At 47.5% G+C, this 27,383-nt stretch overlaps 1 long non-coding RNA gene across 35 annotated transcripts in view; it reads left to right on the forward strand.

Annotated features, from left to right (window-relative positions):
• LOC123277849 (uncharacterized) overlaps nt 1–27,383 on the forward strand; it is a 190,856-nt gene that overhangs the window by 45,912 nt on the left and 117,561 nt on the right. For 30 of the 35 annotated variants that reach the window (XR_011495020.1, XR_011495030.1, XR_011495014.1 and 27 more), the window contains 11 exons: nt 424–480; nt 6,597–6,741; nt 6,847–6,991; nt 7,352–7,495; nt 16,981–17,049; nt 17,179–17,291; nt 17,434–17,597; nt 19,389–19,445; nt 25,561–25,705; nt 25,811–25,955; nt 26,316–26,459. This is a non-coding gene — a long non-coding RNA (uncharacterized lncRNA). Of the gene's footprint in view, nt 1–423; nt 481–6,596; nt 6,742–6,846; nt 6,992–7,351; nt 7,533–16,980; nt 17,050–17,178; nt 17,292–17,412; nt 17,598–19,388; nt 19,446–25,560; nt 25,706–25,810; nt 25,956–26,315; nt 26,497–27,383 lie in introns of all 35 variants that reach the window. The other 5 variants (XR_011495032.1, XR_011495012.1, XR_011495033.1 and 2 more) reach the window with 5 other exon arrangements.

The raw sequence follows: 27,383 nt of genomic DNA on the forward strand, positions 1-27,383 counted from the left end.
GTGGACCCTCTTTCCTTACTCACCTTAAAACATTATTTTACAAAATGAAAAAGAAATCATCAATCCAAATCCTGAGAAACGTAGGTAAGGTATTTTATTCCTTAAGATAGTTGTAACCAATCAAAGCGTGTAATATGCAGTAAACATGTTCTGTAATTTGCACATTGCATAAACTCAACCGTGGCCCATCCAGGAAGGAAAACGATGTGAAAGGTGTCTCCCGGTCCCACACATTCCCCTCTTGGTTTCCAGCTCTCGTTTCCCACTTTAAATGTGGTGCCCATCCCTAGATAAAGAGAATATTCAATATGGGGGCTTCATTTTTCATACATAAGCTTTGATGGAGCAGGGATTTTTCTCCCTAATAAAAACTGTATTTTTAATTTAAAATGTGATTAATCATACTCCTCTGATATTACGTAGCCAGACACAAAAGGCCACGTCTTGGATGCGTCCGCTCAGCTGAACAGCCCAGCAGAGGTAAGTCCATAGAGTCAGAAAGCTCAGCGGGCCCCAGGGACGGGGTGGGAGGGAGGAGGACTGAGAGGAGAACAGGGAGAGGCCTCCGCTTACACAACAGTGTTCTTGAATGAGGTCAGGATGACGGTCGGGCAACACTGTGAGCGTCCTCCTGGTCAGGGAAATGGACGTTTGTTTTTTTTATTAAGGTTAGGATAGTTCACAACCTTGCGAAATTTCAGTTGTACATTATTTTTAGTCACGTTGTAGGTACACCACTTCACCCTTTGTGCCCTCCCCCCACCCCCCCTTTCCCCTGGTAACCACCGATCAGTTCTCCTTGTCTATATGTTAACTTCCACCTATGAGTAAGGTCATACAGAGCTCATCTTTCTCTGTCTGGCTTATTTCACTTAACATAATACCCTCAAGGCCCATCCATGTTGTTGTGAATGGGACGATTTTTGTCCTTTTTATGGCTGAGTAGTATTCCATTGCATATACATACCGTATTGTCTTTATCCAATCGTCAGTTGCTGGGCACTTAGGTTGGTTCCATGACTTGGCTATTGCAAATAATGCTGTGATGAACATAGGGGTGCATGGGACTTTTGGGATTGCTGATTTCAGGTTCTTTGGATAGATACCCAGTAGTGGGATGGCTGGGTCATAAGGTATTTCTATTTTTAAGTTTTTGGGAAATCTCCATACTGTTTTCCGTAGTGGCTGCACCAGTTTGCATTCCCACCAACAGTGTATGAGGGTTGCTTTTTCTCCACAACCTCTCCACCATTTGTCACTCTTGGTTTTGGATATTTTTGCCATTCCAACTGGTGTAAGGTGATATCTTAGTGTAGTTTTGATTTGCATTTCCCTGATGATTAGTGATGATGAGGATCTTTTCATGTGTCTATTGGCCATCCGTATATCTTCTTTGGAGAAATGTCTGTTCATGTCCCCTGCCCATTTTTTGATGGGGTTGTTTGATTTTTTGTTGTTGAGCTGTGTGAGTTCTTTATATATTATGGAGATTAACCCTTTGTCGGATAAGTAACTTGTAAATATTTTTTCCTAATTAGTGGGCTGTTTTTTTGTTTCAGTCCTGTTTTCCCTTGCCTTGAAGAAGCTCTTTAGTCTGATGAAGTCCCATTGTTTATTCTTTCTATTGTTTCCCTCGTCTGAGGAGTTATGGTGTCCGAAAAGATTCTTTTGAAACTGATGTCAAAGAGTGTACTGCCTATATTCTCTTCTAGCAGTCTTATTGTTTCAGGCCTAAACTTTAGGTCTTTGACCCATTTTGAGTTTATTTTGGTGAATGGTGAAAAAGAATGGTCAATTTTCATTCTTTTACATGTGGCTTTCCAGTTTTCCCAGCACCGTTTGTTGAAGAGACTTTCTTTTCTCCGTTGTAGGCCCTCAGCAACTTTGTCGAAGATTAGCTGTCCATAGATGTGTGGTTTCATTTCTGGGCTTTCAATTCTGTTCCATTGTTCTGTGCACCTGTTTTTGTAGCAGTACCATGCTGTTTTGATTACTGTAGCTTTGTGGTATGCTTTAAAGTCAGGGATTGTGATGCCTCTGGCTTTGATCTTCTTACTCAGGATTGCTTTAGCAATTCGGGGTCTTTTGTTGCCCCATATGAATTTTAGGATTCTTTGTTCAATTTCTGTAAAGAATGTCATTGGGATTCTGATTGGGATAGCGTTGAATCTGTAGATTGCTTTAGGTAATATGGACATTCTAACTATTTATTCTTCCAATCCATGTGCATGGAATGTCTTTGCATCTCTTGATGTCATCATCAATTTCGTTCAAGAAAGTCTTGTAGTTTTCGTTGTATAGATCTTTCATTTCCTTGGTTAAATTTATGCCAAGGTATTTTATTCTTTTTGTTGCGATTGTGAATGGGATTGAGTTCTTGAGTTCTTTTTCTGTTAGTTCATTGTTAGCATATAGAAATGCTACTGATTTATGTATGCTGATTTTATACCCTGCAACTTTGCTGTAGCTGTTGATTGTTTCTAATAGTTTTCCTATGGATTCTTTGGGGTTTTCTATATATACGATCACATCGTCTGCAAACAGCGAGAATTTTACTTCTTCATTGCCTATTTGGATTCCTTTTATTTCTTTTTTCTGCCGAATTGCTGTGGCCAACACCGCCAGTACTATGTTGAAAAAGAGTGGTGAAAGTGGGCACCCTTGTCTCGTTCCTGCTCTCAGAGGGATGGCTTTCAGTTTTTGTCCCTTAAGTATGATGTTGGCTGTGGGTTTGTCATAGATGGCCTTTATTATGTTGAGGTAGTTTCCTTCTATACCCATTTTAATGAGGGTTTTTATCATGAATGGATGTTGGATCTAGTCAAATGCCTTCTCTGCATCTATTGAGATGATCATGTGGTTTCTCTTTCTCATTTTGTTAACGTAGAGTATCACGATGATTGACTCGAGGACGTTGAAGCATCCCTGTGTCCCTGGTATAAACCCCACTTGATCATGGTGTATAATCTTTTTGATGTATTGCTGTATTCGGTTTGCCAGAATTTTGTTGAGGATTTTTGCGTCTCTGTTCATCAGTGATATCGGCCTGTAGTTTTCCTTCTTTGTGTTGTCTTTGTCAGGTTTGGGGATCAGAGTGATGTTGGCTTCATAGAATGTGTTAGGGAGTGCTTCATCTTCCTCAATTTTCTGGAATAGTTTGAGAAGGATAGGTATTAAATCTTCTTTGTCTGTTTGGTAGAATTCTCCAGAGAAGCCGTCTGGTCCTGGACTCTTATTTTTGGGGAGGTTTTGGATTACCGTTTCTATTTACTTACTTGTGATTGGTCTATTCTGATTCTCTATTTCTTCCTGATTCAGTTTGCAGAGGTTGTAAGACTCGAGGAATTTATCCATTTCTTCTAGGCTGTTCAATTTGTTGGCATATAGTTTTTCATAGTATTCTCTTATCATCCCTTGTATTTCTTTGGTATCTGTTGTGATTTCTCCTCTCTCCTTTCTAATTTTCTTTATTTGAGACTTCTCTCTTTTTTTCTTAGTGAGTCTGGCTAAGGGTTTGTCGATTTTGTTAATTTTGTCAAAGAACCAACTCTTTGTTTCATTGATCCTTCCTCCTGTCTTTTTTGTTTCAATGTTGTTTATTTCTGCTCTAATTTTCATTATTTACCTCCTTCTACTGACTTCGGGCTTTGTTTGTTCTTCTTTTTCTAATTCTGTTAGGTGTCGTTTGAGGTTGCTTATGTGAGATTTTTCTTGTTTATTGAGGTGAGCCTGTATTGCGATGAATTTCCCTCTTAGGACTGCTTTTGCTGCGTCCCAAATGAGTTGGTATGGCATGTTTTCATTTTGATTTGTCTCCAGATAACATTTGATTTCTTCAGTTTCTTCAATAATCCATTTTTCGTTCAGTAGCATGTTGTTTAGTCTCCACATTTTTGCCCCTTTCCCAGATTTATTCTTGTAGTTGATTTCTAGTTTCATAGCATTATGATCAGAAACTATGCTCGATATTATTTCAACCCTCTGAATGTATTGATGGTTGCTTTGTTTCCCAAGATATGGTCTATCCTTGAGAATGTTCCCTGCGCACTTGAGAAGAATGTGTAACCTGCTAGTTTTGGATGAAGTGTTCTCTCTATATATATCTATTAAGTCCATCCGGTCTAATTTTTCATTTAATTCTATAATGTCCATGTTGATTTTCTGTCTGGTTGATCTATCCATTGATGTTAATGGGGTGTTGAGGTCCCCTACTATTATTGTATTGTTGTTGATGTCTCCTTTTAGTTTTGTTAAGAGTTGCTTTACAAACTCGTGCTCCTGTGTCGGATGCATATATATTTATGTGTTATGTCATCTTGGTGTAGTGTCCCTTTTATGATCATATACTGCCCGTCTTTGTCTTTCTTTATCTGTTTTGCTTTGAATTCTACTTTGTCTGATATAGCGACACCTGCTTTCTTTTGTTCATTCTTAGCTTGGAGTATCGTCTTCCATCCCTTCACTCTGAGTCTGTGTTTGTCTTTGGGGCTGAGGTGTGTTTCCTGGAGGCAGGCTATTGTTGGGTCTTGTTCTTTGATCCATCCTGCCACTCTGTGTCTTTTGATTGGAGAGTTCAATCCATTTACATTTAGAGTGATTATGGAAATGGGAGGGCCTATCGCTGCCACTTTATCACTTGTTTTCCTGTTCTCTTTGTTTCTCGTCCCATGATGTTTAGATTACTCATTCAGGTATGTAAATTTCTGTATTGGCATTCTTCTTATTTGTAATTTGTGTCTTTATTCTTGTTATTTGTTTAGTGGTTACCAGGTGGCTTGTCTAAAACATCTCATAGATGAGATAGTCCATTTTCTGATAGCCTCTTATTTCCTTGAATTAAAACATCCCATCCCTTTTCTCTTCCCCTTCTAGGTTGTTGTCGTCAGATTTTTTCCTCTTCCTTCTTGTGTTGTGAGTTTGTGGTTAAAACGACAGGATTATGTTTATTCTTGGTGTTTCCCTTCCTTTTATCTTTAATGTTTTATTTCACATTTGCTAACCTGTTCTGATGGAGAGCTGCTACTTTTTGTTATTGTCCTTCTACTTATCTCCTTTGCTCTTGGTTTTGTAACCCCTTTCCTTTTTTTGATTTTTCGGGTATGAGGGTCTTCCTGAGCATTTCTTGAAGAGGAGGTCTTGGGACAATGAATTCCCTTAACTTTTGTTTATCTGGGAAAGATTTTATTTCTCCATCGTATTTGAAGGCTATTTTCACTGGGTAGAGTATTCTTGGCTGCAGGTTTTTATCCTTCAGAGTTTTGAATATATCAGTCTGCTCTCTTCTAGCCTGGAAGGTAGCTCCTGAGAAATCTGCTGATAGCCTTATGGGTTTTCTTTTGTAGGTTATTTTCTTCTACCTGGCTGCCCTTAGTATTTTCTCTTTGTCGTTGACTTTTGCTAGCTTCACTACTATATGCCTTGGGGTTGGTCTTCTTACATTGATAAAGTTTGGAGATCTGTTGGCTTCTGTCACACGAAGTTCCATCTCTCTCCCAAGGTTTGGAAAGTTCTCAGCCATTATTTCTTTGAGTGGGCTTTCTGCCCGCTTCTCCTTTTCTTCTCCCTCTGGTATACCTATAATCCTTATGTTGCATCTCCTGATTAAGTTGGATAATTCTTGGAGGGTTTCTTCATTTCTTTTTAGTCCTAGTTCTCTCTCCTCCTCTGCCTGCAGCATTTCTGTATTCCTCTCCTCCAAATTGCTAATTCTGTCCTCCATAGTATCAACCCTACGGTTCAGAGAGTCCACATTTTTCTTAATCTCCTCCATTGCGTTCTTCATCTCCAGTATTTCTGATTGGTTCTTCTTTATAGCATCAAGCTCTTTTGTGACATAGCTCCTGAACTCGTTGAGTTGTCTATCTGTATTCTCTTTTAACTCGTTGAGTTTTTGAATAATGGCTGTTTTGAAGTCATCGTGATTTAGGTTATAGATTTCATTGTCTTTGTGATTGTTTCCTGTCATTTTCCTTCTGTTCTGGAGATTTAATATATTTTTTCTTACTGCTAGATGGCATAGATTTGTGCCTCCACATAGAGAGAGAGTTTAGTTACTGCTTCCACTTGTTTCTACTGGTGTGTGTAGGGGAGCAGCTGTTTAGACTGCACCGACCAGGAACCCTGTCAGCTGTTGCTAACTGGACGTGCGCCCCTCCTTGTAGTCGCAGTGGCCCTGTAGGGTCCCTCATCAGGTGTGGGGGCAATCACAAGAGGGCTTCAGGCTGCTAGTGCCTACTGTTGCAGACCACCTAGATGTGCTCCCTCCTTAGGGTCTGCAGCAGTGTTAAGGGCTTTCCAAGAGGTCGGGAGCAGGATCACCTATCTTCGCAGCTCTGTCACTGTCGGAGCCCACAAAATCTCACTTGTCCACTATAGGTCACAGCAGAGCTATGGGTATCTTCTGCAGTCTGTGGTTAGCTCACCTAGCTATGCTACTTTTGTCCTAGGGCCTTCCAGCCTTGTGATTGCTGGGTGGGGCCTCTCTACTAGTGGTGTGCAGAGGCTTTTCCTGAGGCTGCTGTGGGACTGTAGAGTCTCCCCCTGGGCCATGAAGCTGAGCCACTGGAACTCCACCCAACCCCAGTCCTCTTCTACAGGATCTCTGGGAGCCCATGCCCTGTCTGGGGGACAGCCGGAGTGCGTGAGTCCAGTGGTGGCTGGCTGGCTGCTTCCCTGCCTGGGATTCTCCTTTCTGGGACCCTCCCAGCGTTCTGAATGCTGGGCGGTGCCTCTCCACTAATGGTGAGTAGAGGCTTTCCCTGCCGCCAGTGCAGGAGCCTGGAGATCCCCCCTGGGCCACGGAGCCGGGCCGCTGGAACTCCACCCAACCCCAATCTTTTCCCACAGGATCTCTGGGAGCCTATAACCTGTCTGGGGGACAGCCGGAGTCCGTGAGTCCAGTGGCAGCTGGCTGGCTGCTGCACTGCCTGGCATCCTCCTCTTCAGGACCTTCCGGGCGGTTTGAATGATGGGCGGCGCCTCTCTGCTAATGGTGAGTAGAGGCTTTCCCTGCCGCTGGTGCGAGACCCTGGGGTTTGCCCCTGTGCTTAGGTGTAATCGCAAGGGGCTTAGGTAGGGCTGTAGTCACCTGTTTCCACCGTCGCTACGCTGGTGTGCACACACTCCTGCCCTTGGTGCGTGGAGATGCTATGGGTGCGTCCGCTGGAAGAAAGCCACTTGCAGGCACTAGGCTGTCCGGTGGTCGGGGCTTGGGGGTCGGAGAGATTTCACCTATCTCCACCTCCTCCTGGGGGGAAGTCCATCCGCCTTCCGATGCATAGCAGCACGGGACTCTCAGGCATCCTGAGATGTTATATGGATGTCCTTTGTTAACCGATGAATGTCCAATTAGTTGTAGATTCGAAGGGAGAGAGACAGAGACGACTACTCACTCCACCATCTTGGTGACGTCATTCGAAATGGACATTTTGAAAGGATAAAGGAATGACATCCTGTTGAAGTGAACATCTCAAGAGATACTAAAGGAAAGCGTTAAGTATGTGCAAGACAAAAACAACTTTATTGAACAGGAGGTAAATGGGGAGGGGCAGAAATCGGCCGTGGTGCGGCATTCCAGGGGCTGAGGCTCGTCGCTGGGAGGACGTTAACGGTCTTTCCATCGCTTGAAGTGCCATCCGGGCTGAGGCTCGAGGCGGCTCCAGTGCTGGACTGTCTGAGTCTGTGGCTCTGAGGTGCGGTGGGCACTAGAGTTGGAGCAGGGGGTCGATATTCAGCTGGCTTGGGATCTTTCTCAGGAGCAGGTGCTGCAGATCCAAGAAGAGAAAATCACATCCCCATGACTAGGCACATGTGTGTGGTGATGGATTGCAATTAGTCTTTGGGTGGGGGACCTGCTGTAATCTACACAGAAATTGAAATATATAACACCGTACACCTGAACTTTGAGGAAGTTTATAAAGTACTGTCAACGCAACCAAGAATTAAAAAAAGGGAATGGTGAAAAAAAATAAAGAAAAACCCAAAGTAACGATGCCTCACACACACACACACACGTACAAAAGCACACAGAGAAACCAAACGTGACTGTCTTTCCATGTTCCTCCCAAGCAAGGGAAATGTCTCACCAATCAGGGAGACTCAGTACATGAACCGCCCTCCAGAAGCTCTGGCATGCCTGGAGTCCGTGGGAATTGTGATCTGCTCCAGCTCATGGCTCTCAGCCTAACCCCAGCCTCTGAAGGCTCTGTGCTGAGTGGCCCGGCCACATTGCCTCCACACACGCCCGTGTCACACAGCCCAAGTCCTGCTCACCCTGACTCTCTGCCTCGCTGGGCTCAGAGTGCAGCGACTGTGAAAGCAGAAGGCGAGCTTGATGCTCCACCTGCGAGCCTGGCATGCTGAATGCAAGGAAGGCCAATACCCTCCTCAAGCTGGGAAAGTCTGGGGGCTGGAAAAAGTCCTGGGGATAGGATTCCATCCACGTGCCAAGAATGAAGGCCAAGGCCCTGAGGAGAGACAGGTGGGCAGCGGAGTCAGAGAACCGGCCTCTCCTTCCATACTGCCCTCCCAGGGTACGTCGTGGGGGTCTGGGCTCCTGTGCCTCCTGCTGCTGCCCGTCCAGGGGCCAGTCCCACTTTCCGTGCGCCTGCTACCTGGCCAGCTTGGCAGAACAGGCCACGTCTCCAAGGAGAGGCTGGGAAAACACCTTGGGAAGTGAGAGCACTCGGTCCCTGGAGTGCTGGCCCCTCCTTTTCCTCAGGGAAGCCTGACACAGTCCTCGAGTGTCTCCTGGCACATCCCACTGGAATGCCAGTCCAGGACGGAAGGGCGTGGTGCAGTCTGCCCTGTTCTTGCACGCACTGGCACACAGTAGGGTGCAGTGAATATCTGACTGATCCAGGAACAACGGTCTTTGTCTCCTGCCTGTGCTTTCCACTGCCCTCCACATACCTCAGACTTTAGGTCCTGTGCCTGTGTGCTGCCTGATTCACCAGGTGCCCCACGTGGGTGACCTTCCCCTCCTGCTAGTGGCTGACACGGAGGGTGTCATTTGGTCCCTGAGCACTGAGTGGGCCACTGGGCAGCAGAGGAGCAGAGAACCGTGGAGGTTCTACCAGATGAGTGAGCAGGATGCTCAGACACCTCCAGTTCTGTGTCCCACGATGGGGAGTGGAGGTGGGACTGGGATGGGGAGGGGTGCATCTGGGTGCTGTAGTGGCTTACTCCACTCTGCCTTGGACTCCCACAGCACCCACAGCCCCCTCCAGAGCTCTCCTGGACAGTTTTCTTCTCTAATTTGAGAAGCCCTCAGAACTCTGCCGTCCCGGAGGAATCAGAAGACGTTGGGATGGAGGGTCCTGCCAGCCGCTCGATCATAGGCCCTACACTCCCCTTACAGTGTGGAGAGGAGAGGCCCTCCCACTTGATCCAGTGCCCACTCACTTTTTCCATAGGCGGGTGGGCGCGTCGTCCACTCTACAAGAGAGGATGAATCTGTAACTAGAGGAGACAGGAGGGCATCACATTGACTGTACTGGACGGCAGCTGCCTGAGGAGTCTTATGTGACTCTCTGACTCCTGTCTAGCATGGAGCCCTGGAGGGCCGATCCAGCTGACCTTTCATAGGGCTCAGCTTCTCGAAAGGGCCGTTCAGGCAGGAGCTCATTGAGTCGCTACAATAGCCCGTGGTGGTTGTTCCCGTCTTCTCGCCAGTATTCAAGGGAGCAAACCGAGGCTCAGAGAGGTGCGCAGACCTCCCCAAGACTCCCAGCGTGCAGGTAGCTGGAGCCCCAGAGTCCTGGAGGAGAAGGGCACTCACCTGTTAAAGAACTCATCCAGCACTTGTTGTGTGGAGGCCACAGCTATGTACGTCAAGAGGAAGCTGCTGATAAAAGTGGTGTCGCCCAGCAGGAAAGCGGGCACAAGGTGATCCACGAGACTATTGAGCGCAGTGTCGTGAACCATCCACAGCCTGGGAAACGGACTCTTGACCACTGTGGATGCGTCGAGAGCCTGGGGTGGTACAGAGGAGAGGCGCAGCTTAGGAGGCAGCACTGTGGGCACCAGGAGGGTTGGGGCTGGCCGTCAGAGCAATGCCTCAAGCCCCCAGTGACTTCTGGCAAGGGGTGGGACAGGAGTTCCCAGAGTAGGAAAAACTTCTGGTCTTACAGGTAGAATCAGATGGGGGAATGAACGAACGTGTTAGTATCAGTATCAGTAGCAGATCAAGGTGTTACCGGAGAATTGACAGCACCTGTGTGTGTTAAGAGCGTCAGCCCTGGGGTTTCTGACTAAAGAGCCCATTGCAGAGAGGAGAAGACGGGGGCTTTCCCTGCGGGGGGATGCATTGGGACAGGAGGACAGGCAGGACGTTCAGTGCAGCACTGATGAAAAGACAACAGGAGGTCCCACAGCAGTGAAGGGCTGAATCAGTCTCGTCCACGGTCTGCCATCCAAAATGTTGTGCATCTCAGTGAGGCCCCGGCCCCTGATCTGGAGGGGCCATGGGCACATGTTCCTCAGGAGGGCAAAAGAGCAACACACATGTCCCAATGAGCCCCACATCCTTTTGGGGAAAAGCATCCTTATCCATCATGAGGCAGTGTGAGACGTGAAGAAAGTGTGGAAGGATTGTGAGGTCATCATGGACACTTGGGGATGGGGTGAAAGAGGAAAATGTATAGAAAAATGCAACGATCCCCTTGACCAAGCATGAGGTGAAATGGGAGAAAAGTCTCTTTGCTGGGATTCGTAGAGTTATGGTGACAGTGACTTTGAATGTGGCCAAGACAGGAGCTGGGCAGTGCGGGCAGGTTGGGGGCAGAGATGGGGAGACAGATTCCTTCTGGAGCAGGAGTGGTACCAGGGCCTTGTAGGACCTGAGGTTGTCTTTGGTGTCCTGGGGCCCTGGGTGCTGGGTGTGCTGAGCACGTGCACTCACCCAGGCCCAGCGCTGGCTTGTGTCGGCCGGGTGCCGCATCATCCCTTCCTGTAGAATCACGGAAAGGAAGGACGGATCTGTCTTGTCCTTTCCGACCTCCTCAGGAGCGATCTGTAAAGACAGTGCCCGGCAGTCAGGCAGGAAGCCTCAGAGCACTGGCTGAGTCACTTTGGGGGCTCTGACACTCGGTGACTCTCTCCACTCCCGACACACGGCCCCCACCATCTGCACAGATCTCCATCAAGGAGGTAATCAGGTGACAGCCTGAGGGCCTTGGCTTAACATTTGCCCAGGAAGCTGTCAAGATGTTGTTCTTGGTGGACGCTGAACTCCTCTCCACCCATGGATGCAATGAATTTACGGCTGCTCTTGGCACAATTACGGCTCATAAAGAACTGAAAGCTGGATGAAAGCACCCTCGCCAAACGGGATGGTGCTGACTGAGCTGGAAGAGGCAGAGTTCCTCTCTGGAGAGGAACAAAGCCATCTTCGAGCCGTGATGCTTCAGGGCCAGTTGGGAGCTCCCTTAAGGTGTGCAGCCTTTCCTGATGGATTGTGGGATCTGAGCTGGGTGGGGGAGCATTACTGCAATAAGCAGCTTCTACAACAGCCACATAGGGCATAGGCCCCACCTTCCAAAGCCTGAAAATATTGCGTGCTTCCATGCCTGGGGCCAGCCCCAAACAGCTGCAACCCTGAGAATTCTGACAACAGCCTTGCAGGCCTGAAGCCTGCAGCTAGCCCCTGCACCTGAGACTAGGAGCCAGCCACGATGGGCGCCAACTCACTCAGCAGAAAATCTGCAACAGGAATGAGCCAGTAGACCTGGCAGGCAACTGTGCTGGGGTGCCCCATGCCGATAAAGTGACTGAAAGGACCATCACAGCCACAGGCAGTTGAGTCCAACAACCAGTCGGCCCGGGGCACAGCCTTGCCTCCCTGGTCACCTGTGGCAACGGCAACCATGCCTCAACAGAGGGATCTTTGTGGCCCACACAGGCGATTCCCTTGGTATTATGCTAAGTGAAATAATTCAGAGGGAGAAAGTCCAATAGCCTTGTGACTACTCTCATAAATCAGGGATGACGGCAGCAAAGAATCACAGGAGATAGGCATTGGATTGGGGGTTCCAGAGGGGAAGTGGGGAGGGAAGAGGGTGAAAAGGGGTGATTAGGCAAATGTGTGTGGTGATGGATTGTCATTAGTCGTTATGTGGTGAACACGATGTCATCTACACAGAAATCGCAATATAATGCTGAAAGCCTGAAACTACGTAATGCTATAAACGAAGGTTACTCCCATCAGAAAAAGAATTGAAGGAAACTTGGCCCAGTTAAGAGGCAACTTGGGAATCCCCTTTCTATGGTGCCAGCCCTGTCCTGGGATGTGAAGATGGCGGCAGCACCAGGTGATCAGCTGTACACCCAGCAGTTCCCGCCAAGTCAGGATCCCCCCCACGGAAGGGAGAGGGTGGGGGCCGTTCAGTGGGGGCTCACAGAAGTGGCCTGAGCTGGATAGCCCGATGTAGGCCCCCTCGTGTTACCTTTGATGACCTCCTGGCAAACGGCCATAGGTGTGGAGTATGAGAGGTGAGCCACCCTTTAAAACGAGTAAAAAGGTTTTGGCTCCGGGTCGTCTGGGGACCATAGACGCTGTGAGGCAGGATACAGCAGGAAAACATCTTTCCGTAGCAGCTGTGTCCAGCCAAGTGAGCTGAGTGTGAGGATCTGGGTGCCTCTTTACAGGAGGCCCCTGCACTGTGGGCATTGTTGTGAAAGAGGTTACATCATTGCCTGGAAACCACGGTGATCTGAGCCCCCTCCTCGGATACCACCCATGCAAGCAGTCCTCTGGGCGGGGCACTGCTCCCCCCCTTTTCCATGCAGTATCATATGTGTCCCCAGGATCCCCAAACCACCTGTCTCCACAGGCCTCCGAGAAGGTCTGGGTGCAGCCAGGGTCCCAGCTTTGAGACAGACGCAGACACAAGTGCTCCTTCTTCCCTGTTCCTCATCCTGGAGAAGCCATGGTGCCTCGCGGGGCCTTTCTGCCTCCAGTCTGCGTGGGGGGGATTATCCTAGCCCATAGTTCTTGGAGATGCCGTCAGGCCCGAGTGGGAAAATACCTGTGAAATTGGAGGAGCGGTGTCCCATGTAGGGAACGCCTCTAACGCCTTTTTTCTTCCTCTCCTCACCTCCCCTGTGTCTGCCTCTCTTCTGAGCCCACCCCATAGTCCGCCCTTCCATCTAAGGTCTCTGTGTGTACGTGTGTGTCATGGCTCACGTCCTGGATTCCCAGGAGGAAACAGCTTCCGCAGAGGAAGGGATGGGCAAGAGCTTCCCGAGAACTGACGGTTTCTGTTGTCCACCGCAAAGCCTATTGGAAGGGTTCGAGTCTTGCCCTAGAATATCAGAATACTTCCTTCTGCTTGGACTCTTGTCTGTCATGTGCCATGGGCCAGTGCTTACCTGTTTATGGGCCTCAGTTTCCCAATTCTCCAGTGTGGGATTGAGTTCAGAAGTGCATAAGCATGAGCTCAGCAAAGGTGGCCCCTGCTCCCTCCACCCTAGGCGTGACATGGATGGGGAACACTCAAGTGTTCGCCTGCCCTGGGCTCATCCTCAGGCAGAAACTTGCCAAATGCACGACCAGGCTGCCGACTTCTCAGTCTCAGCCCCCTGCCCTCCCCATTTTTGACTGCAGTTAGAGCAGCACCACCTTTTCAGAGCCCCCTGAGGAAGCCTGGGAGCAGCCAGGGCCCCATCCTTGAGGCTACAGAGCTGGGTTCACACCTGGCTCCACCTTGAACTAGACTGTGATTCTGTCCAGGGCATTGAGCCTGTGAGGTCTTCTCCTTCTCCCTCAATGGCCTCCTGTGATCCCCTCTGCTCGGTCTACACATGCTGCTGGAATCCACTCCCCTTGAGTGTGGCCTGAAGTTCGTGATTCCCTTCTACTCCGTGGAACAGGGCAGAGTGATGCGAAGCCAGTTCTGAGACTGGGACCCAAACAGTCCAGGGCTCTCCTCCTGCTCACTCTCAGCTGTTCTCTCTCTCTCTCTGATCCCTCACTCTGGGGAACAGGCCTGTGTGTTCTGGGTTGTGCTCTAGAGAGGCTGCTGAGGCCTGGCCCTGAAGGAGACCCACCGACAGAGGGGCACTCAGGCCTCCAGTCGCAAGGGGTCCCTCCAGGACCCAGAGTGCGCTCAGAGGGGGAGGGAAGCAGATCCTGCCTCAGTTCAGAGCACAGCCTGACTCCCTGAGAGCATCTGGCAGAGGCTCCCAGCTGAGCGCTGCTGGATTCCTGGTCCAGTGCCACTGTGACATAATCAACGTTCGTTGGTTAAGCCCGTAAAGATGGGGAAAGGTTGTCACACAGCAATAACGAGAGCTGCCTAACGCTGTTGCCCTGCCCCTGGCCCTGGTCTTGCCCTCCGCTCTCCTCCCTCCCTGACTCTGCTGCCAAGCTCCTTCTAGCCACGCTGCCCTCCTCTCTAACCTCCTCTCTGGCCAACCTCACTTGTGCCTCCAAGAGTGTGCACTGCTGGGCGTTCCTACAGGCGACGGAGCCCTGGATTGAGGCAGGGCTGGCTCCTTGTCATGCTGCTGCAAATATGAACGTCACCTCGTGGCAGCCATCCAGGCCCCTCTCCGTCTGGACCCGGCCCTCCACAGCAGCATGGGCTTGTTTTCCTGGTGGCGTCTGCTCCTTTCATTCCTGTGGTTTTCATTTCGTGGTTTTGTCCAGCTACCCTTCCAGATTTTATCTGTGGGGCACGAGCTTGTCGGGTCTTTTCAGCACTAGCACTATTGCATGCTCGGGCCACAGGTGTGGAATGAAGATCCATCCCACCACTGACCGGCTCTGTCCTTAGAGCCAAATAGACTTCCATCATTTGGAATGTGCTAGGTGGATCACGACTAAAGTTAGCCCTGTGACTGAGACTTTTGATGGCATGTGATGAGTTATCGAAACACAGCCCAAATTACAGGAGCATAGCACTATCTATTTTCCCAGATACCAGTGCGGGGTGGGTGTTCTGAATGGAGGGACCACAATCTTTCAAACGGCCTTCAGGAACCCATCTTTCTTCCATCGTGTGCCTTCTCCCTCCCTCGGACATGATCCTCATCTGCATCCATCAGCATAATTGGAAAGAACAGAAGGAAAGTCACCCAGGAGGATGTTGTCAGCCGGGTCCGGAACGGCACTTGTCAGTTCCTTTTCTCTTCCCTCGGCAAAGAAGTGGTCATCGGTCACCACGGAGGCTGGACCACGGCATCCAACAGCATGCCCCAAGAAGTGGAGGGTGGATTTTGATGGACAGTTGAAGTTCTTTGCAACAATGAGTCTCTTGTTTAGATTTATTTTGTGCCTTGTATCTCTGTTGAGGTTTTCCCATATGTCGGCACTGTGCCAAGAGTTGGAGGCAGAAGTGACGGAGCGGCATCTTTCCCTGGGAGAAGCTCCCAGTGTAGAGACGGAAACGAGTTCTGGTGTCAATGCCTGCCACTCGACGTGGAAAGGAGAAAGTGAAAGTGCTCTGGAAGCTCCGTGAAGCATTCTAGATTTGGAAGCTGTCTAGAGCTGCTATCAATTGAACTCCACTTCCAGACACCATCCAGAGATGTTTGATAGAGGAAGATGATGACAGGGACAATGGAAACAGCTAGTTATGTACGATACGTGATAAGGAACACTAGGCAGCCATTGAAATCATCCCCTCAAACATTGGAAAGGGCAGGGAGAATTATTCATGTTCAGTGCAAAGTGACTGCCCTTTTAGGGTGATCCTGTCTTTCGAATAACTCTGTAAATTTGGATTCAAGTATAAATATGTTGAGTATACAAATATGAGGAGAGTGGAGGGCAGGACCAGGGCCAGGGCAGGGCAACAGTGTTAGGCAGCTTTCTGCTTTATAAAATGTTCTGTTGTTCGTGTCATGAAAGGATTCCCTCCAAACACTTTGTGTACTGTATGAGCCGTGGAAACGCGGCTCACCGTTTTCTCCTCCGCCACTCCCTGACAAGCACCGTCGTAGTCTCTGCCTCTGTGAGTTTGATTGTTTTAGATAGTCCTCAGGAGTGGAACCATGCATTCTTTGTCCCTCTGTCACTGTCTTCTTCCATTAACATAATGTCATCTGGATTCATCCACGTCGTGTCCTATGGCAGAATTTCCTTCTTTACAAAGGCAAAATAATATTGCCCTGTGTCGGTGTTGCAATCCAATGTACACATCCGGATAGATGCGGAGAGGGCTGATGGCCACTCTGAGTTTATTATAACCAGTGTTTCAATGTATGCATAGCTTACATCTGTTAAACATACACAGGTGTTCTGAACAATGTAATTAGCGAATGCCAAGAATTCTTAGTGATTTCTCAAGGAGCCCTCCCTCGGCCTCTGTTTTGATATTATCATGTTATTGCTGTGCTCCTATATTTTATCTCGGAGCACGCAAGTCCTCCTAGGCAACGGCCCCTCCTGCTCCTGATATCATGTCTCCGTCTGTGTCCTCGGGCGACCGGTGCCTGGCTTGGGTTGCCTCCCCCTGGAGGTCTTACCCGTCATTGGCTAACTGGCCTTCTCACCTCCGGGTCACAGTTTGTTGGCAAGCCTTTTCCGGTGAGTATTAACCCTTCCTAGGTCAGGGGCGGCTACACCTTGTAAGTGTATGCCCCAGTTTCTGTACCCCTTCATCCGTGGACAGACACTTAGGTCGTTTCTACAGCTTGGCTCTTGTGAATGACACTGCCAAGAACATGGGAGTGCCTGTGTCCCTTCAGGTTCCTGTTTGGAATTTGGAGGATATATACCTAAGAATGGAATTAGTGGAGTGTATGTGATTTCCAGGTTGAATCCTTTTGGGGAATCTCCATAGAGTTTCCTATAGCAGCTGCACAATGTTACCTTTAGCACGACAGGATACACCAGGGTTCCAATGTCTTCACATGCTCGCCAACACTATCTTTTGCGTGAGTGTGTGATGAGAGCCGTGGTAACAGGTGTGACGTGACATCTCGTTTTGATTTGCACTTGTTTATGGTGGGTGATGGATGTTCAACATCTTTTCCTAGACTTTGGCCACTGACCTGTCTTCTTTGGAGAATCCTCTGTTCAAGTTGCTTTGCCCATTTTTCAGTGAGGTAAATTTATTTCTTCGGGTTTTGGGTTGTATGAGTTTCTCACATATTCTAGATGTTCACCCCTCAGCAGAAATGTGACTTGCAAATATCTTCTGTCATTCTGTAAGTGGCCTTTTTCTCCTTTCTAAGAAATTGTTCCAGCTCAATTGAGATTTAATGGACACATAACATTGTCTAAGCTTGTGGAGCACAATGTGATACTTTAGGATACATCAATACTGGGACTCATTTCTGTAATAAAGGTAGGTAACACTTCCATTACCTCAGAGGGTAAAAACTGTGTGTGTGTGTGTGTGTAGTGAAACCGCTGTGGCACTGCCCCAGCCCATGGCAGCCCTTCTGCATGGTCCCCCTTCTCTCCAGCCTTGCTTGTTCCCTGTCCAGGGGAGCTCCTCTCCCTCCCTCCAGGCAAGGCCCTGTTTCTGTGACGACCTATGGTCTCTGACTGGGGGGCTCCATCCTGTGTCAGAGAAGAGAGAGATTGCCGCCCATGACCTGCCCCACAGCCTCCGAGGAAGTGGACCCCGCATAAGCTGACTTTGAAGGAGGTGAGGGCTGCCCCCTTCCCTTCCTTTGGACTGTTTAGCAGGAAGCAGAGTCCCCTCCCTTGCACATACTGAATGTCAGGGGCCCCAAGGTGGGCGGTGGCGGCGGGGGGACAGGGCGTTGCTGGTGGTGGAGGCTGAGGGGTGTTTCTCGGGCTCTGCCCAGGGCTAAAGGCCCTGACCGAGGCTCTCCCCAGCCCGCAGCTCCAGCAGCCCCTGCTCTGCTTCCTAAAGGTCTCCTTTGCTCACACAAGGTCTAGTGTCGTTGGTGATGCAACTAAAGCTTTATCTGGATGGACATGTTCAAGGGCACGTCGATGTGTCCCTCACCTGCCCATAGAGGTCTCTTCCTGAGAAAGGGACCAAGACGGGGGGAGATTGGTGCAGAAAGGAGTGGCCTGGCCTGCAGTCTCCTTTGGCTGGGAAGCAGGGCCTGGCTGCCCTACCTAGAAGCTGAATCGTGGAGGATGTGTGCTGGGCTGGCTGAGGGGCCCTGGGCCGGGGGTGTGTTCGTGGGAAGCGGCTTGGCAGAAGAATGTTCCAGGACTCGGGGCAGAAGATGCTGTAGGGGGGTGATACCTGAGGGAGGGTGTTGGGCCGGCCCTTCTCGGCTCCATGGGCCACTCCCAGAGACCCTGATGGCCTGACTCCTGTCTTGTCAGCCTCCTCCTTCAGGTGCCACCTCCAATGTCTCTGGAGTCCCTGCTTTCCCAAACAAGCCTCAAACGTGGGAGCTGGTCCCATGGCCGTGGGTTTAAGTTCCTGCCGTCCGCTCTGTGGCCCAGGGTTTGGATTCTGGGCATGGACGTTGCACCGCTCATTACGCCATGTTGACTCCGTGTCCCACATGCCCCAACTAGAAGGACTCACAATTACAAACTATACAGCTATGTCTTGGGGGGATTTGGGGAGAATTAACAAAGACTCAAACTCGATGAAGCAGGCGTAGATCTCAGAAATAGCAGCCAAACCCTGAAATGAGTATATCCATTGTGTGGCAGCATGTCTGCTTTTAGGTCTCTGTTCTACAAAAACAGAGACGCGCGGACGCACATGGACCTTTCAGTATGGTTATGGAGTGAACATATGGAGATGGTGCAGTCCTTCAAAGCCGTGGCTGCTTGGTAGAAGGCGATGTGTGGCCACTGAGAACGCACAAGGGGACAGGACTGAGTGTCCCTGTTCCCCTGTGGGACATCAGGTCCTAGGATAGGAAAGCCCTGGGCTCCTGCCCACCAAACCCACTCACACTGCTTAACACACACCTATATACATGCTCCCACATGGGTCCTCAAAGATCATTGCCCTGTAGAGCAAAGATTGAAAAGATGGATGGCACTTGTTGTGGGCAATTATGTCCCAGTCAGGGGAGTGGACCCTCTTTCCTTACTCACCTTAAAACATTATTTTACAAAATGAAAAAGAAATCATCAATCCAAATCCTGAGAAACGTAGGTAAGGTATTTTATTCCTTAAGATAGTTGTAACCAATCAAAGCGTGTAATATGCAGTAAACATGTTCTGTAATTTGCACATTGCATAAACTCAACCGTGGCCCATCCAGGAAGGAAAACGATGTGAAAGGTGTCTCCCGGTCCCACACATTCCCCTCTTGGTTTCCAGCTCTCGTTTCCCACTTTAAATGTGGTGCCCATCCCTAGATAAAGAGAATATTCAATATGGGAGCTTCATTTTTCATACATAAGCTTTGATGGAGCAGGGATTTTTCTCCCTAATAAAAACTGTATTTTTAATTTAAAATGTGATTAATCATACTCCTCTGATATTACGTAGCCAGACACAAAAGGCCACGTCTTGGATGCGTCCGCTCAGCTGAACAGCCCAGCAGAGGTAAGTCCATAGAGTCAGAAAGCTCAGCGGGCCCCAGGGACGGGGTGGGAGGGAGGAGGACTGAGAGGAGAACAGGGAGAGGCCTCCGCTTACACAACAGTGTTCTTGAATGAGGTCAGGATGACGGTCGGGCAACACTGTGAGCGTCCTCCTGGTCAGGGAAATGGACGTTTGTTTTTTTTATTAAGGTTAGGATAGTTCACAACCTTGTGAAATTTCAGTTGTACATTATTTTTAGTCACGTTGTAGGTACACCACTTCACCCTTTGTGCCCTCCCCCCACCCCCCCTTTCCCCTGGTAACCACCGATCAGTTCTCCTTGTCTATATGTTAACTTCCACCTATGAGTAAGGTCATACAGAGCTCATCTTTCTCTGTCTGGCTTATTTCACTTAACATAATACCCTCAAGGCCCATCCATGTTGTTGTGAATGGGACGATTTTGTCCTTTTTATGGCTGAGTAGTATTCCATTGCATATACATACCATATTGTCTTTATCCAATCGTCAGTTGCTGGGCACTTAGGTTGGTTCCATGACTTGGCTATTGCAAATAATGCTGTGATGAACATAGGGGTGCATGGGACTTTTGGGATTGCTGATTTCAGGTTCTTTGGATAGATACCCAGTAGTGGGATGGCTGGGTCATAAGGTATTTCTATTTTTAAGTTTTTGGGAAATCTCCATACTGTTTTCCGTAGTGGCTGCACCAGTTTGCATTCCCACCAACAGTGTATGAGGGTTGCTTTTTCTCCACAACCTCTCCACCATTTGTCACTCTTGGTTTTGGATAGTTTTGCCATTCCAACTGGTGTAAGGTGATATCTTAGTGTAGTTTTGATTTGCATTTCCCTGATGATTAGTGATGATGAGGATCTTTTCATGTGTCTATTGGCCATCCGTATATCTTCTTTGGAGAAATGTCTGTTCATGTCCCCTGCCCATTTTTTGATGGGGTTGTTTGATTTTTTGTTGTTGAGCTGTGTGAGTTCTTTATATATTATGGAGATTAACCCTTTGTCGGATAAGTAACTTGTAAATATTTTTTCCTAATTAGTGGGCTGTTTTTTTGTTTCAGTCCTGTTTTCCCTTGCCTTGAAGAAGCTCTTTAGTCTGATGAAGTCCCATTGTTTATTCTTTCTATTGTTTCCCTCGTCTGAGGAGTTATGGTGTCCGAAAAGATTCTTTTGAAACTGATGTCAAAGAGTGTACTGCCTATATTCTCTTCTAGCAGTCTTATTGTTTCAGGCCTAAACTTTAGGTCTTTGACCCATTTTGAGTTTATTTTGGTGAATGGTGAAAAAGAATGGTCAATTTTCATTCTTTTACATGTGGCTTTCCAGTTTTCCCAGCACCGTTTGTTGAAGAGACTTTCTTTTCTCCGTTGTAGGCCCTCAGCAACTTTGTCGAAGATTAGCTGTCCATAGATGTGTGGTTTCATTTCTGGGCTTTCAATTCTGTTCCATTGTTCTGTGCACCTGTTTTTGTAGCAGTACCATGCTGTTTTGATTACTGTAGCTTTGTGGTATGCTTTAAAGTCAGGGATTGTGATGCCTCTGGCTTTGATCTTCTTACTCAGGATTGCTTTAGCAATTCGGGGTCTTTTGTTGCCCCATATGAATTTTAGGATTCTTTGTTCAATTTCTGTAAAGAATGTCATTGGGATTCTGATTGGGATAGCGTTGAATCTGTAGATTGCTTTAGGTAATATGGACATTCTAACTATTTATTCTTCCAATCCATGTGCATGGAATGTCTTTGCATCTCTTGATGTCATCATCAATTTCGTTCAAGAAAGTCTTGTAGTTTTCGTTGTATAGATCTTTCATTTCCTTGGTTAAATTTATGCCAAGGTATTTTATTCTTTTTGTTGCGATTGTGAATGGGATTGAGTTCTTGAGTTCTTTTTCTGTTAGTTCATTGTTAGCATATAGAAATGCTACTGATTTATGTATGCTGATTTTATACCCTGCAACTTTGCTGTAGCTGTTGATTGTTTCTAATAGTTTTCCTATGGATTCTTTGGGGTTTTCTATATATACGATCACATCGTCTGCAAACAGCGAGAATTTTACTTCTTCATTGCCTATTTGGATTCCTTTTATTTCTTTTTTCTGCCGAATTGCTGTGGCCAACACCGCCAGTACTATGTTGAAAAAGAGTGGTGAAAGTGGGCACCCTTGTCTCGTTCCTGCTCTCAGAGGGATGGCTTTCAGTTTTTGTCCCTTAAGTATGATGTTGGCTGTGGGTTTGTCATAGATGGCCTTTATTATGTTGAGGTAGTTTCCTTCTATACCCATTTTAATGAGGGTTTTTATCATGAATGGATGTTGGATCTAGTCAAATGCCTTCTCTGCATCTATTGAGATGATCATGTGGTTTCTCTTTCTCATTTTGTTAACGTAGAGTATCACGATGATTGACTCGAGGACGTTGAAGCATCCCTGTGTCCCTGGTATAAACCCCACTTGATCATGGTGTATAATCTTTTTGATGTATTGCTGTATTCGGTTTGCCAGAATTTTGTTGAGGATTTTTGCGTCTCTGTTCATCAGTGATATCGGCCTGTAGTTTTCCTTCTTTGTGTTGTCTTTGTCAGGTTTGGGGATCAGAGTGATGTTGGCTTCATAGAATGTGTTAGGGAGTGCTTCATCTTCCTCAATTTTCTGGAATAGTTTGAGAAGGATAGGTATTAAATCTTCTTTGTCTGTTTGGTAGAATTCTCCAGAGAAGCCGTCTGGTCCTGGACTCTTATTTTTGGGGAGGTTTTGGATTACCGTTTCTATTTACTTACTTGTGATTGGTCTATTCTGATTCTCTATTTCTTCCTGATTCAGTTTGCAGAGGTTGTAAGACTCGAGGAATTTATCCATTTCTTCTAGGCTGTTCAATTTGTTGGCATATAGTTTTTCATAGTATTCTCTTATCATCCCTTGTATTTCTTTGGTATCTGTTGTGATTTCTCCTCTCTCCTTTCTAATTTTCTTTATTTGAGACTTCTCTCTTTTTTTCTTAGTGAGTCTGGCTAAGGGTTTGTCGATTTTGTTAATTTTGTCAAAGAACCAACTCTTTGTTTCATTGATCCTTCCTCCTGTCTTTTTTGTTTCAATGTTGTTTATTTCTGCTCTAATTTTCATTATTTACCTCCTTCTACTGACTTCGGGCTTTGTTTGTTCTTCTTTTTCTAATTCTGTTAGGTGTCGTTTGAGGTTGCTTATGTGAGATTTTTCTTGTTTATTGAGGTGAGCCTGTATTGCGATGAATTTCCCTCTTAGGACTGCTTTTGCTGCGTCCCAAATGAGTTGGTATGGCATGTTTTCATTTTGATTTGTCTCCAGATAACATTTGATTTCTTCAGTTTCTTCAATAATCCATTTTTCGTTCAGTAGCATGTTGTTTAGTCTCCACATTTTTGCCCCTTTCCCAGATTTATTCTTGTAGTTGATTTCTAGTTTCATAGCATTATGATCAGAAACTATGCTCGATATTATTTCAACCCTCTGAATGTATTGATGGTTGCTTTGTTTCCCAAGATATGGTCTATCCTTGAGAATGTTCCCTGCGCACTTGAGAAGAATGTGTAACCTGCTAGTTTTGGATGAAGTGTTCTCTCTATATATATCTATTAAGTCCATCCGGTCTAATTTTTCATTTAATTCTATAATGTCCATGTTGATTTTCTGTCTGGTTGATCTATCCATTGATGTTAATGGGGTGTTGAGGTCCCCTACTATTATTGTATTGTTGTTGATGTCTCCTTTTAGTTTTGTTAAGAGTTGCTTTACAAACTCGTGCTCCTGTGTCGGATGCATATATATTTATGTGTTATGTCATCTTGGTGTAGTGTCCCTTTTATGATCATATACTGCCCGTCTTTGTCTTTCTTTATCTGTTTTGCTTTGAATTCTACTTTGTCTGATATAGCGACACCTGCTTTCTTTTGTTCATTCTTAGCTTGGAGTATCGTCTTCCATCCCTTCACTCTGAGTCTGTGTTTGTCTTTGGGGCTGAGGTGTGTTTCCTGGAGGCAGGCTATTGTTGGGTCTTGTTCTTTGATCCATCCTGCCACTCTGTGTCTTTTGATTGGAGAGTTCAATCCATTTACATTTAGAGTGATTATGGAAATGGGAGGGCCTATCGCTGCCACTTTATCACTTGTTTTCCTGTTCTCTTTGTTTCTCGTCCCATGATGTTTAGATTACTCATTCAGGTATGTAAATTTCTGTATTGGCATTCTTCTTATTTGTAATTTGTGTCTTTATTCTTGTTATTTGTTTAGTGGTTACCAGGTGGCTTGTCTAAAACATCTCATAGATGAGATAGTCCATTTTCTGATAGCCTCTTATTTCCTTGAATTAAAACATCCCATCCCTTTTCTCTTCCCCTTCTAGGTTGTTGTCGTCAGATTTTTTCCTCTTCCTTCTTGTGTTGTGAGTTTGTGGTTAAAACGACAGGATTATGTTTATTCTTGGTGTTTCCCTTCCTTTTATCTTTAATGTTTTATTTCACATTTGCTAACCTGTTCTGATGGAGAGCTGCTACTTTTTGTTATTGTCCTTCTACTTATCTCCTTTGCTCTTGGTTTTGTAACCCCTTTCCTTTTTTTGATTTTTCGGGTATGAGGGTCTTCCTGAGCATTTCTTGAAGAGGAGGTCTTGGGACAATGAATTCCCTTAACTTTTGTTTATCTGGGAAAGATTTTATTTCTCCATCGTATTTGAAGGCTATTTTCACTGGGTAGAGTATTCTTGGCTGCAGGTTTTTATCCTTCAGAGTTTTGAATATATCAGTCTGCTCTCTTCTAGCCTGGAAGGTAGCTCCTGAGAAATCTGCTGATAGCCTTATGGGTTTTCTTTTGTAGGTTATTTTCTTCTACCTGGCTGCCCTTAGTATTTTCTCTTTGTCGTTGACTTTTGCTAGCTTCACTACTATATGCCTTGGGGTTGGTCTTCTTACATTGATAAAGTTTGGAGATCTGTTGGCTTCTGTCACACGAAGTTCCATCTCTCTCCCAAGGTTTGGAAAGTTCTCAGCCATTATTTCTTTGAGTGGGCTTTCTGCCCGCTTCTCCTTTTCTTCTCCCTCTGGTATACCTATAATCCTTATGTTGCATCTCCTGATTAAGTTGGATAATTCTTGGAGGGTTTCTTCATTTCTTTTTAGTCCTAGTTCTCTCTCCTCCTCTGCCTGCAGCATTTCTGTATTCCTCTCCTCCAAATTGCTAATTCTGTCCTCCATAGTATCAACCCTACGGTTCAGAGAGTCCACATTTTTCTTAATCTCCTCCATTGCGTTCTTCATCTCCAGTATTTCTGATTGGTTCTTCTTTATAGCATCAAGCTCTTTTGTGACATAGCTCCTGAACTCGTTGAGTTGTCTATCTGTATTCTCTTTTAACTCGTTGAGTTTTTGAATAATGGCTGTTTTGAAGTCATCGTGATTTAGGTTATAGATTTCATTGTCTTTGTGATTGTTTCCTGTCATTTTCCTTCTGTTCTGGAGATTTAATATATTTTTTCTTACTGCTAGATGGCATAGATTTGTGCCTCCACATAGAGAGAGAGTTTAGTTACTGCTTCCACTTGTTTCTACTGGTGTGTGTAGGGGAGCAGCTGTTTAGACTGCACCGACCAGGAACCCTGTCAGCTGTTGCTAACTGGACGTGCGCCCCTCCTTGTAGTCGCAGTGGCCCTGTAGGGTCCCTCATCAGGTGTGGGGGCAATCACAAGAGGGCTTCAGGCTGCTAGTGCCTACTGTTGCAGACCACCTAGATGTGCTCCCTCCTTAGGGTCTGCAGCAGTGTTAAGGGCTTTCCAAGAGGTCGGGAGCAGGATCACCTATCTTCGCAGCTCTGTCACTGTCGGAGCCCACAAAATCTCACTTGTCCACTATAGGTCACAGCAGAGCTATGGGTATCTTCTGCAGTCTGTGGTTAGCTCACCTAGCTATGCTACTTTTGTCCTAGGGCCTTCCAGCCTTGTGATTGCTGGGTGGGGCCTCTCTACTAGTGGTGTGCAGAGGCTTTTCCTGAGGCTGCTGTGGGACTGTAGAGTCTCCCCCTGGGCCATGAAGCTGAGCCACTGGAACTCCACCCAACCCCAGTCCTCTTCTACAGGATCTCTGGGAGCCCATGCCCTGTCTGGGGGACAGCCGGAGTGCGTGAGTCCAGTGGTGGCTGGCTGGCTGCTTCCCTGCCTGGGATTCTCCTTTCTGGGACCCTCCCAGCGTTCTGAATGCTGGGCGGTGCCTCTCCACTAATGGTGAGTAGAGGCTTTCCCTGCCGCCAGTGCAGGAGCCTGGAGATCCCCCCTGGGCCACGGAGCCGGGCCGCTGGAACTCCACCCAACCCCAATCTTTTCCCACAGGATCTCTGGGAGCCTATAACCTGTCTGGGGGACAGCCGGAGTCCGTGAGTCCAGTGGCAGCTGGCTGGCTGCTGCACTGCCTGGCATCCTCCTCTTCAGGACCTTCCGGGCGGTTTGAATGATGGGCGGCGCCTCTCTGCTAATGGTGAGTAGAGGCTTTCCCTGCCGCTGGTGCGAGACCCTGGGGTTTGCCCCTGTGCTTAGGTGTAATCGCAAGGGGCTTAGGTAGGGCTGTAGTCACCTGTTTCCACCGTCGCTACGCTGGTGTGCACACACTCCTGCCCTTGGTGCGTGGAGATGCTATGGGTGCGTCCGCTGGAAGAAAGCCACTTGCAGGCACTAGGCTGTCCGGTGGTCGGGGCTTGGGGGTCGGAGAGATTTCACCTATCTCCACCTCCTCCTGGGGGGAAGTCCATCCGCCTTCCGATGCATAGCAGCACGGGACTCTCAGGCATCCTGAGATGTTATATGGATGTCCTTTGTTAACCGATGAATGTCCAATTAGTTGTAGATTCGAAGGGAGAGAGACAGAGACGACTACTCACTCCACCATCTTGGTGACGTCATTCGAAATGGACATTTTGAAAGGATAAAGGAATGACATCCTGTTGAAGTGAACATCTCAAGAGATACTAAAGGAAAGCGTTAAGTATGTGCAAGACAAAAACAACTTTATTGAACAGGAGGTAAATGGGGAGGGGCAGAAATCGGCCGTGGTGCGGCATTCCAGGGGCTGAGGCTCGTCGCTGGGAGGACGTTAACGGTCTTTCCATCGCTTGAAGTGCCATCCGGGCTGAGGCTCGAGGCGGCTCCAGTGCTGGACTGTCTGAGTCTGTGGCTCTGAGGTGCGGTGGGCACTAGAGTTGGAGCAGGGGGTCGATATTCAGCTGGCTTGGGATCTTTCTCAGGAGCAGGTGCTGCAGATCCAAGAAGAGAAAATCACATCCCCATGACTAGGCACATGTGTGTGGTGATGGATTGCAATTAGTCTTTGGGTGGGGGACCTGCTGTAATCTACACAGAAATTGAAATATATAACACCGTACACCTGAACTTTGAGGAAGTTTATAAAGTACTGTCAACGCAACCAAGAATTAAAAAAAGGGAATGGTGAAAAAAAATAAAGAAAAACCCAAAGTAACGATGCCTCACACACACACACACACGTACAAAAGCACACAGAGAAACCAAACGTGACTGTCTTTCCATGTTCCTCCCAAGCAAGGGAAATGTCTCACCAATCAGGGAGACTCAGTACATGAACCGCCCTCCAGAAGCTCTGGCATGCCTGGAGTCCGTGGGAATTGTGATCTGCTCCAGCTCATGGCTCTCAGCCTAACCCCAGCCTCTGAAGGCTCTGTGCTGAGTGGCCCGGCCACATTGCCTCCACACACGCCCGTGTCACACAGCCCAAGTCCTGCTCACCCTGACTCTCTGCCTCGCTGGGCTCAGAGTGCAGCGACTGTGAAAGCAGAAGGCGAGCTTGATGCTCCACCTGCGAGCCTGGCATGCTGAATGCAAGGAAGGCCAATACCCTCCTCAAGCTGGGAAAGTCTGGGGGCTGGAAAAAGTC

The sequence above is a fragment of the Equus asinus genome, chromosome 17 (assembly GCF_041296235.1).
Source record: "Equus asinus isolate D_3611 breed Donkey chromosome 17, EquAss-T2T_v2, whole genome shotgun sequence".
Lineage (NCBI taxonomy): Eukaryota > Metazoa > Chordata > Mammalia > Perissodactyla > Equidae > Equus > Equus asinus.